We start from the raw sequence: 12,394 nt of genomic DNA on the forward strand, positions 1-12,394 counted from the left end.
AAATCTCATGGCCTCACGTTTCAAGACCAATCATGCCTCTCCAACAGTTCCGTGAAGTCTTAACTCATTTCAGCATTAACTCAAAACTCCACAATCCAAAGCCTCATCTGAGTCTGCCTATGAGCCTGTAAAGTCAAAAGCAGGTTAGTTACTTCCTAGATACAATGAGGTAACGGGCATTTGGGTAAATACCCATTTCATACCCATTTCAAATTGGAGAAATTGGCCTAAACAAAGGAACTACAGGCCCTATACAAGTCCAAAATCCAGTGGGGCAGTCACATCTTAAAGCTCCAGAATGATCTCCTTTGACTCCATGTCTCACATCCAGGTCACCCTGATGCAAGAGTTGGGTTCCCATGGTCTTGGGCAGCTCTGCCTCTGTGGCTTTACAGGGTATAGCCCCCCTCCAGGCTGCTTTCACAGGCTGGTGTTGAGTGTCTCTGGCTTTTCCAAGTACACAGTGCAAGCTGTCAGTGAATCTACCATTCTGGGGTTTGGAGGATGATGGCCCTCTTCTCACAGTTCCACTAGGCAGTGCCCCAGTGGGGACTCTGTCTGGGGATCCACAATTCCCTTCTGCACTGCCCTAACAGTGGTTTTCCATTAGGGTCCTGCCCCTGCAGCAAACTTCAGCCTGGACATACAAGCATTTCCATATGTCCTCTGAAATCTAGGTGGAGGTTCCCAAATCTCAATTTTTGATTTCTGTGCACTTGTAATGCCACATGTAAGCTGCTAAGACTTGGAAATTGCACCCTTTGAAGCTTGAGCTTGAACTGAAACCTGAGCTTCAAGTTGGCCCCTTTTAGCCATGGCTATAGCTGAAGCAGCTGGGACACAGGACAACTTGTCCCAAGGCTGCATAGAGCAGGAGTCCCTGGGCCCAGTCCACAAAACCTTTTTCCCTCCTAGGCCTGATGGCAGGGGCTGCCATGAAGGCTGCCATGAAAAGCAGAGACATTTTCCCCATTACCTTGGTGATTAACATTTGGATCCTTGTTACTTATGCAAATTTCTGCAGCTGGCTTGAGTTTCTCCCCAGATTTTTTTTTTTCTATTGCATCATCAGGGTGCGCATTTTCCAATTCTTTATGCTCTGCTTCCTCTTAAACCCTTTATCCTTCTGCCAGATACCCTAAATTATCCCTCACACATTCAAAGTTCCACAGATCTCTAGGGCAGGGGCAAAATGCAACCATTCCCTTTGCATGGCAATAGTGATCTTTACTCCAGTTCAACAAGTTCCTCATCTCCATTCAGGCTGCCTCAACCTGAACTTTATTATCTATATCACTATCAGCATTTTGGGCAAAGCCATTCAGCAAGTCTCTAGGAAGTTCTAAACATTCCCACATTTTTCTGTCTTCTTCTGAGCCCTCCAAACTGTTCCAGCCTCTGCCTGTTACCCAGTTCCAAAGGTGTTTCCACATTTTTGGGTGTCTTTACAGCAGTGTCCCACTACCCAGTACGAATTTACTGTTTTAGTCTATTCTCATTCTGCTAATAAAGACATACCCAAGACTGGGTAATTTATAAAGGAAAGAGGTTTAATGGACTTACAGTTCCACATAGCTGGGGAGGCCTCACAATCATGATGTAAGTCAAAAGAAATACAAAGGCACCTCATACATGGTAACAGGCAAGAGAGCATGGGTAGGGGAGTTTGCATTTATAAAACCATCAGATCTCATGAGACTTATTCACTACCCCAAGAGCAGTGTGGGGAATACCCCTCCCATGATTCAATTATCTATATTTGGCCTTGTCATTGACACATGAGGATTATTACAATTCGAGGTGAGACTTGGGTGGGGACTCAGACAAACCATGTCAATTAGTATTGATATTTGCAGTTTTGATCCCATCATTGTGTTGCTAGCTGGTTACTATGCAGACTTGTTTGTGTGGTTGCTTTATAGTGTCACTGGTCTATATTCTGAAGCATGTTTTTGTAGTGGCTGGGAACTATTTTTCCTTTCCATAGTTAGAGCTTCCTTCAAATCCTTGTGCAAGTTAGGTCTGGTTGTAATGAACTTCTTTAGCATTTACTTGTCTGAGAAGAATCTTCTTTCTTCTTCACTTATGAAGCTTAATTTGGCTGGATATGAAATTCTTGGTTGGAAATTATTTTCTTTAAGAATGCTAAACATAGGTCCCAAATCTCTTCTTGCTTGTAGGGTTTCCAGTGACAGGTCTACTGTTAGCCTGATGGGGTTCCCTGTATAGGTGACCTGTTTTTTCTCTCTAGCTGCCTTTCACATTTTTTTTCTTTCATCTCGACCTTGGTAAATCTGATGACTGTGTGTCTTCAGGATGGTCTTTTTGTGTAGTATCTTGCAAGGGTTATTTGCATTTACTGAATTTGAATGTTGGCCTCTCTAGTGAGGTTGGGTAAATTTTCAAATCTTCAAAATACAATATTCTCAGTTATGTTTTTCAAGTTGCTTGCTTTCTCTCATTCTCTTTTCAGGGATGACAGTGAGTCATAGACTTTGGCCTCTTTAAATAATCCCTATATTTCTTGGAGGTTTTATTCATTCTCTTTTATTTTTAAAAAAAATTTTGTCTATGTCATTTAAGTGAGCTAGTCTTCTAGCTCTGAGATACTTTACTCAGCTTGGTTCATTACGTAGTTAATACTTGTGATTGTATTCTGAAATTCTTGAAGTGAGTTTTTCAACTCTATCAGAGCAGTTTCTTTTTCTTTCTTTCTTTCTTTCTTTCTTTCTTTCTTTCTTTCTTTCTTTCTTTCTTTCTGTCTGTCTGTCTGTCTGTCTGTCTGTCTGTCTGTCTGTCTTTCTCTTTCTTTCAATGGTCATTTCATCTTTCATCTCCTATGTAGTGGAAGTGTAAGGCATAGAATCTTTGAATTGGACTTGACTTTCTCCTGAATTTCAATAATATGTGTTCCTATACATATTGTGCTTTCTGCTTCTGTCATTTCAGCCATTTCCGCCTGTTTAGGAACCATTGATATGGAACTAGTGTGGTCATTTGGAGGTAAGAAGATAATCTGGCTTTTTGAGTTGCCAGAGTTATAACACCGGTTCTTTCTTATCTTCTTGTGCTGATATTCCTTCAGTCTTTGGCATCGCTGTCCTTGGGGTGTGCTTTTTATTTTTCTTTTATCTTTGATATCCTTGGGATTTGATCATGTTTTAAGATGGTTCAGTAAACTGGAATCATTTCTGGAGGACTTTAGGGAGCCTAGGCTCAGCTCAGAACTCCTAGGCTGCATACTCTAATTCTGGGGGGCTGGCATCAGGCCCCCGGGTTTTTCTCCCTGGCCCCTCACATTGGAAACTTACTGCACTGGAAGGGCCAAGGTTTTCCAGGACTGCTGGTCACAGTATTCCAGTGGGTGATGTCAGCCAAAGCACTTCATTAAGCAGTGACAGCAGGAACTTTGCTCTTTCACACAGGCCAGCAGCGGGCAACATGGCAGGTTTGTTGGCTGGACTGGGGTGCTGGCAGGCATAGCAGTACTGACTTCCATGCAGGCATTTGCAGTGGTGGTGATGGGGGCATGGTGTGGGTAGGGTGGGGAGGTTTGGAGTGGAGTTAGAGGGGGTGTTGAGGGAAGCAGCAGGGCTGTTTACATCCACGTGTGTGTTTGTGCCAGCAATGGCAAAGTGGTGGTGGGGTAGTTTGCACTTATACCAGCAACAGTGGCACAATGGGGTCCAAGCACACACAGCACCTGTAGAGAATAGGCAGCAAGGTCTTCCCGTGCATGCATGCATTGACAAAGTGATGTGGTGGGTGGCTGTGGGCAAGTGCACGCTGGTAAAGTAGCACAGAGGAGGCTCCAGTTTGGAGAGGGCACAGAGGAGTCTCCAGTTGGGGGAGGCTGCAGGTGTGGCCAGGTTGGGGCCCTGGGAGAGGCCAGCAGACAGGGATACTCAGGTTGGACTGACCCTGTCTCATGGGCAAGATCTTCCTGCTTTGTTTAGGTCCAATAGTTCACTTAAGGCTAAAGTCTACTGTGGGAGCAAAGCAAGGCCTGGGTGTCACTGGCTGTGCTCCACTGCAGATGCTCCCACACCAAACCTTCTGGACTCTGCACCAGCTGGGGTTCTGCCCCTATCTCCTGTCTAAGCAGCTGTCCCTGCGAACTCAAATGTCTGTGGGAGTCGTAGGGTATCTTGCTGACAGGATTCCAGAGGTCCATAGCCAGAGTGAGTTGTTCTTTCCCTGCTCAAGTCACCCCCTTTCCAGGAGTTGTTGGGAGCCAAGAACAATTCCTGGTTTGCTATAACCCTATGCAGGATTCCCAGCTACCCTGCTTCAACCCAGTCTCTGTGTCCTCCCTCCATGTCCCCCAAAGCCTTCCCACTGAAGATCTGCTTAGAGTGCATCAGTCTTTCCAGTGACCCAGTCCCTCGGTGGTTAATGTGCATCCTGGCTGTATCTAATCAGCCATCTTGCCACCCTCTAGTAAGCCCTCTTTTTAAAATTTCTATATGTTTTATTTGCTTAATTTTCCAATGAACTCCTTTGTTTTCTCCTTGTTCAATTTATGTTATCAAGTTACACACATACATTTATATACTTACATTTAAATATGAAAGATTGCTTTTTAAATTATGTTTTATAATTCTAGTACCCAAATTCTCTTGAAGTTTGGTTTGTCTATGTGTTATTTTCTTCTGTGATTCATTCATAGAGCCTTTGGTCCTTGCGTCTTTTGCGACTGTTTATTTTGAACTGCTCTTTTTTCTTAGAACTATGCTTATGAGAATTATTTGATAGCGGGATTGAAATTGTACTACTCTATAGGGGAATTGTGTATGTTTGTGTGTGTGTGTGTTGTTTGTTTTCTTGTTTTTGCAAGGTTCATATGGACATAATAACTCCAAACTACTACAAATAAGATTCTCACCTTAAAAATTTTCAGACCACACTGAAAGTGAGAAGGCACTCCAAAACCTATGTGATGTGCAAAGTATAGTTATGATTTGCCAGAAAAAAAATGCTTTTTCTTCCCTTTGAAGAAATTACAGTTTGAAAAAGGCAAGATTTTTTGAGTTTTCTTCTTGTTCTAGTTTCACCTACGTGTGTCTAATTACACATTTGCTTTTATTTATCTTGACCTGCACTTAGTGCCTTTAGTTTGGAAATGAATGTACTTGAGCAGTTTTGAGATATTATACTTTCAAATATTTTCTCTCATCACATTACTTTTTTATATTTGGATTTTCAATTAAGCATAATTTACATCTTCTAACTTTACCTTTTCTTTGCCATGCCTCTTTTCTTTTTTTTTTTTTTTTTTTTTTGTATTTTCTCTGCAATGAATTCTGGGTACTTTTTCATTTCTATCTCCCAGACTATGTTTTTTCCTCTTCATAATTCCCTAATCTACTCTGATTTATCCATTGAGCTTTCAATTTTTATAACTGTTTTCAAATTTTGTGCATTTTTTAAAAATCTGAGTTTTCTGTTTTCAAAATGAACTATATTTTCATTAAGAATCCATGTCTGCTTTTATTTCTTATTTCAACATAATTAATTTATTATCTCCTTCAAAGTATTGTATTATTTCCAGTTATTAAGATATAATTTGTGCTGTACTTTGAGTTCATTGATATCCATACCCCTGCGGCCAGCACATATTCATGTTCTCTCTCTTTCTCTCTCTCTCTCTCTCATGTGTTTTTTTTCACGAACTTTTCTTTTTTCCAATTTTTCGGGTGGTACACCAATGATCATGGTATAAAAATGTTCCAACAGAGTGATTTTTATTTTGCTCCATCAGTGCCAAAGGAATTCAACTGTTCTTGTCTGATTGTTATTTTATGCTCTAAACTTGGAACTCCTGTAACTACCCCATATCTGTACATGCTACAGGTCAGTGCTTCTGATCTTTCACTAAGACTTTAGTTAGATGACAGTTTTTCCAACTATTGTTCTCAACAAATGAGCCAGATCTCCACTCTCTTTTTTTATTGTAACTGAAGGAATAGTTTTTAGCAGTCCCAAGCGTAATTCACGTAACCTTGCTTTCCATGATCTAGAAGGTGCCTTTCCAGTTCAGTGGGTGCAGGGGGCCAACCCCTTGGGTGTTCATTCATGTGTAAAACTGTCCTTACTTTTCCCCATCTGACTTTGATTACTTTTTTCACTTGTGTCACCTGAGGATTTTCTATTCTCTTTTTTTTTTTTCTGTTTTAAGCTGGGTTTTGCACTAAAATATTTCTTATTGCTGTATTTTAGCAACCGTTTCTGGGTGACTACAGTATGAGAGAGGTCTGTCCAAATTGATTGCTCAGCTTTTCATGTTAAAGCACTCCATTTATAAATTTTGAAGAGCTTCAAGTTGAAATTATTAAAAACTATTAAAAAGTTCATTATTGATTATAACCCTATTAAGAAATCTTAAGGAGAATAGAGAAAAAAAACTCTATTAAGTCTCTCTTTCATATCCTGGAGATGTTAAAATCAATTAAAAGGGTAAGATATTAAGACACATGGGAAAGAATAGTGTACCTATAGGGGAAAACTGCCTATAAGGCCCTATAAGAGTTCTTAATTTTTTTGATGTAAGAAATACATTTGTGATTAAAAGAAAATTATAATTTAATAATAATGTAACAATTGTTAGCATTTATTGAATCATTGCTTTGTGGCTGGAAAAGTTAAGTTCTTTGCATATACTAATATTTAATCACAACAACATGTTGAGACAAATCTTAAAAATGTTTCTAATTTAAAGATGTTGAAATTAAGGCTCAGTTTCCTCTCTTATGCCTTCCTCCCCTATCTGCCCCAGGTTCCCAACCAGTGTGCAGTAGAGCTAATATTTTATTATGATCACGATGAATAGTACTGTCAGTGGATATAAGTGTCATGAGAAAAACTCAGCCAGCTTTAAGCAAAACTGATTTATATGGTTAAAGATGGTAAAGATTAGAAACATTGAGATTTAGAATCTAGTTAGATTTCAAATTTGAGTCTAGTGTTGAGGGAAAGCTCAGTGTGAGAGCTACAATTATGCAAATACTAATCGTAACAATATTAGCCACTATTTATTGAGTTTAACTATGTTGTAGGCAACTGTGTTAGGAAATTTAACACTTTTATTTTCTCATTTTCAATTTCAAAATAACATTATGAATAACATATTAATGTGCCCATATTACAGAAAAGGAAACTGATACTTAGAAAGAAGTTACCTGTTCAAAAACAGTGACAACATTTAGAAAAATGAATTAACAGTCTCTGTATCTGTGACTCCAAAGCATGCTTCCTTTCTTCGTAAAATCTGTCTTCATTAATGTATATTCCAAAATAAATATAGGCTGAAGCTGCAAATGGGTTCAGGAAAAGTTGTAGAAACTTTGTAATGATAAATTCTTTAAAAGAATTAATAGGAAATTATAATTTTTATAAATATTATTAATATCCTGCAGCTGGTATTAAAATTCAGTAAACTGTTTCACAAAATATTAAGAACTGATATAAACATCTGGCAATTCTTGAAGTTGTATTTATAAATGTTAAGATTTATATCATTTGCAATGTTCTGAAAATCATGTCTATGTAATTCTATATTTAAAATACTTTATTAATCTAGGTTATGAATCTCTTTGTGGGTCATGTCTTTTCAAGCTGTAAGTTTCCCTGACAAGTAATCACTGAGTTTAAAAAAAAAAATGCTGCAGTGACATTACTGACCAGTAATAATATTATTTATTTACAGTAGCATATGTATTGCTGTAGGTACTCAACTTCTTAAATAATTTCAAATATACAGAAAATGAAAAAAATTTTGGAACATATACTAATTTACAAAAAAAAAAAAAAATTAGATCAAACTTTTGTGTGAGTCCCTTTGATTAGAAACATTTGGTATTTTTTTGTTTTGTTTTGTTTCTAGAAGGAGCCTTGCTCTATTGCCCAGGCTGGAATGCAGTGGCGCAGTCTAGGCTCACTGCAATTTCTGCCTCCCAGGTTCAAGCAATTCTCCTGCTTCAGCCTCCCAAGTAGCTGGGATTACAGGCATGCACCACCACGGCCGGCAGATTTTTGTATTTTTAGTAGAGACAGAGTTTCACCATATTGGGCAGACTGATCTCGAGTTTCCGACCTCATGATCCGCCTGCCTCGGCCTCCCAAAGTGCTGGGATTGCAGGCATGAGCCACCAAGCCCGGCCGAAATATCTGTATTTCTATAGAAAGTTTGAAGACTTCATTACTCCTGAGAAGTACTGAATGTATAAATATGGACATTTTCCCCTGCATAAATCAATATTATAAAAAAAACAAAGTTGATGAGTAGATATGTAAATGTGGGGATGGTGATGAGGGTGGAATAAAAAGTATGACCAAGACACAGAAATAATTTAACACAGTTGTGGCTAGGTGATTGGGAGGACTGATCTGAGAGACTGAGAGACTACAGATTTAGCACGAGATAGATTATTAATAAACTGTGTAACTTTGCCTATAACTTATATCTTTGGAAATATTTTTCAGTAAGACTTTGTCATCTACAGCACTTGGATTAAACTCTAGTATATTTTAAAATCATACTTAACACATTTCACCTTTTTCCGTTTTGTTGCATTTTAAACATTTGCATTCGTAATTATTTTACAAAAGCTTTGCCAGACTTAAAAAAGAATAGTTTTTATAATATAGTCTAAGAAAAATACCAATTCTTAACTGTTGCTGAGTGATCTTTTGAAATTCAAATATAACTATATATTGTCAAATATTATTATCTACTATTATAGAAAGAAATTATAGTAAGTATATGACAAGTAACTATGTTCATGTATATATTAACTAGAAGAATAAGTCTATAAGACTATATAGATTTTTTTCTGATCTTTAAGTAGAAGACCAACTATATCTTCTGTGTTTATAAATGAACAAAGTATACAGATGTGTAAATATTACAAACACGTATCATTATAAGTCACCGGGTATTTGTAGTATAAGTTTCTGTGATTCTTAATAATGATGTATTCAATTATTTTAATTCATTGTGAAACAACATCCAACATTACAGTCATCTCGCTCCGAATGTCATCATTGAACAAAATATCAAGAAGTGTATATTTTAACATGAAACTTTTCTTCTATATTCTCTGTAAATCATTTTCAAAAACCACATTATTGAAACTCAATAAACTTGGATATGGAAAAACGTAACTGAGCTATTTAAGATAAGAATAATTTAAGATAAGAGGACAATTCTATTACGTTTGATGTCTTTGTTTTGGATTTTAAGAAATATAACTGATTGTTTTGTTTCTTGGTAGTGAGTATACTGAAGTGAAAGGGAAAAAAAATACAGGCAGTTGGAATTAATTTTTTTGTTTAGAGAGCTCTGTAATGTATAAAATGATGAATATTGTGGACAAAGCCAGGAAGTGTGGGATAGTAAGAAATAGCTACAAACTCTGTTAACCCAAGAATAAATGACATGGAATTGTTTCCCATTATGATGAGAGCCAGGCTTTCAGGAGAACTCGGCCTCTATCTCAACTGTCCTTTCTAGACAATTATTGTTTTTGTTTTTCTTCAGCAGTTAAATGTCCTTTTTCCCACCAATTTAGTCTGAGTTAGGTCAACATTAGAGAAAATGTATAAAGAGAAAGGTAGCCATAATATATAACAGTCCAGAAAGAGTGGTTTCCCAGGGTAACAATGGGCATTGAGATGTTATCATTACATATATATATATGTGTATATAATACATATATAATGTGTATGTAATAACTATAATTTATTATATATTATAAATGATGTCTACATACAACGAAGTAGATAAGAAGATGGAATTTCAAGACAGAATATATCTGGGTTCAAATCTATATCTGCCAGTAACTGGGTGTGCATCATGCATTCAATTATTTAAATTTAATAAGCGTTAATTTGCTCTACCCTAAAAGGAAGATTATGTTCTCGTATTGTGAAAAAGTTCCCAGAAGTTATTCTGCTCTTCTCTCTTCCTGATCCCCTACACTGTCTACCTCCCTCATCAAAACCCATTTATGTCTAAGTAGAACACAAATAGTATATTTTTATAGGTATACGCATTTTGTTTTACTCACAATGTATGTAACATGTTTTTCAACATAATTGGCCCAGCAATTTTTTTCAGGTTCCTTCAGTTTAATAAGCCACTGCACATTATTCTATTCCACTTTCCCATCCAAATAGAACAGTCTGACTTATAGCATTTTATAACAGAATGTGCAATATAATTAATCTGCTCATAGTATAACACCTAAAGAAATACATGAAGATGTATCTATTTACAACTAAGTAAAAAACCACTATGGAAATTTGTATTTGCCTGATAATTAAAAGATTAATTGTCCTGTACACTAGCAAGCAATGGGTCAACTTTAAAACATTACAAACTTCAGATATTTACATTTTTACCATTTCTTTCTTTTGAACATCTGTAATGCCATCCCAAACGGAAACCTTTACACAAAATTGTCTATTAGGATGTTAGTTCTCCACAGTTGCACTTTTGAATAGGCTTCTAGGAAGGAATTTAACTGAAATTTTGGAATTCTAAAAAATTTATAAGAACTGTATTTTTTGTTAATTCCCCATTTCTCATGCCCCTCAAATCAGAGTTGCAGAAAAGAAGGGAACCACTGTACCGAAGAGGGTTTGTTTTATAATATTTATAATTAGTGATATTTTATGTTTTAAGGTTCTAAACAATTTTGGTTTTTTTTTTTTCAGTATTTTCTCTTCAAAAGAGACATTTGGAATACGTATGTATGAGTAGTGTCATATGTGTAGGAGAGCAGAGGAGCAATACTTAGGGCACGATGGCTTCTTTCTAAAATAGAAGTTGTATGGGGACAGGAATTCCTAAGTACATTTTCTTATTTCTACTGTTTTACTATTATTTTTAGTTTTCAAATAGTGTTAATGAACTTAAGAATTCTATTTTTTAGTTGTCAGACTATAGTTCTGTACTAAATACTGCATTGGCATACCATAATATGGACCTTTAAATATCTCTATTCTTTAGAGCAGTCAAAATCGATGATAAAGAATCCATGCTCATATTCCTTTGATATATTCAATGAGAGCATCATGGAAAACTCACATTTTGCCTTTTTTTTTTTTAAGTGAGACACACAGCAAGCTGCAATTATTATACAGTGCGTGGCATAATGTGGGTTGCTATCTACTCCATGAGAAATTGTCTCATTATTTTCATATTAACAGATGGACATCCAGCTGCCCACATTTGTTAAGCTTTTAGGATCTATTAGACAATGCAAAATATTTTCACCCTGTTTAAATAAAATATATTTTTTATAATTGATACCCTTTACCATTGCATTCATATGGCCTTTTTTACCTTACAACAGAAAAACTCTAGGATGAATGAGTTAACATAGCTAACTGACAGAGCAAAGTTAATAGCTTTCTTTGACTTTTTTCTTGATATGACACGAATGGGTTTTTATACTAATGGCTTATTTACAATAATCTCCTTTCAGCAGCTTGCCCTCGAGCAACATGAAAACACAATTAATACAAAAGTTTACCATCACAGTGACTCACAGCAGATTAAATTCACAATCTCCAAATTACAACCTCTTTTAATAGAGTGCTACTCCCTTGGTTCACAGCATGTAAAAATCAGAAGCTGTTTCCAATTGTTCTAGAGTTGGATGATTCATCAGTTTATCATCAAATGGCACCTAATATACTGAATACATAAATATTGAAAACTTAGTTCTGCATGTAAGATCAAAATTTTAGGAAACAACGTTTTTTGGCTGTTGGAAGAGTATTAGCACACATCAAGTCTACTTGTCTGATTTCATGAGTGTACAGTGAGTTACCTGTAATTAGGACTGAAGTCTACATTTTGATTTGTGCTCTTCAGCAACCTTTAGCCGCAAAGAAGAGGACACACTTCTGTGGAGCCTTCCTCTATGAACCTAGAATTGATCAGGCTGCCTACCTACTACCTGATCTTCAAAAATCTACTCAATCTCCTCATTTTTCCAGAAGGTCTATTTCATGAATATTCTACTAAGGTGCCACTGTAATCCTTTTTGAAACTTTGCAAGAATGCTAGATAAACTATCGCTAATGCATTTGTAAAATGCATTCAGTAAACGTTCATGAGGCACTAATGTATGTCAGGCACTATGATACATAGGGAAGATAGAAAAATAACTAAGATGTAATTACTGTATTCAAGATGATCAAGGTTCCATAGTCACCACTATGGAGGCACTCTTGAACGCAGGACTGAGTAACTTCCTGCTTTGGGGGCATCTCTTATTAACAAGCTGATGGATAGATACTGAATAGCTCACTCTGACACTCTCTGATCCTTATGAGATAAAAGCATAAAGAAGCTGTCCCATATGAAAATTTTAAAAGCAAAGTA

The 12,394-nt window shown here is 36.6% G+C and overlaps 1 long non-coding RNA gene across 1 annotated transcript in view; it reads left to right on the forward strand.

Moving 5' to 3' along the window:
- LOC114669989 (uncharacterized) overlaps positions 1–12,394 on the forward strand; it is a 364,550-nt gene that overhangs the window by 296,351 nt on the left and 55,805 nt on the right. The gene's annotated exons all lie outside the window — the stretch shown is intronic.

This window comes from Macaca mulatta, chromosome 9, assembly GCF_049350105.2.
Source record: "Macaca mulatta isolate MMU2019108-1 chromosome 9, T2T-MMU8v2.0, whole genome shotgun sequence".
NCBI lineage: Eukaryota > Metazoa > Chordata > Mammalia > Primates > Cercopithecidae > Macaca > Macaca mulatta.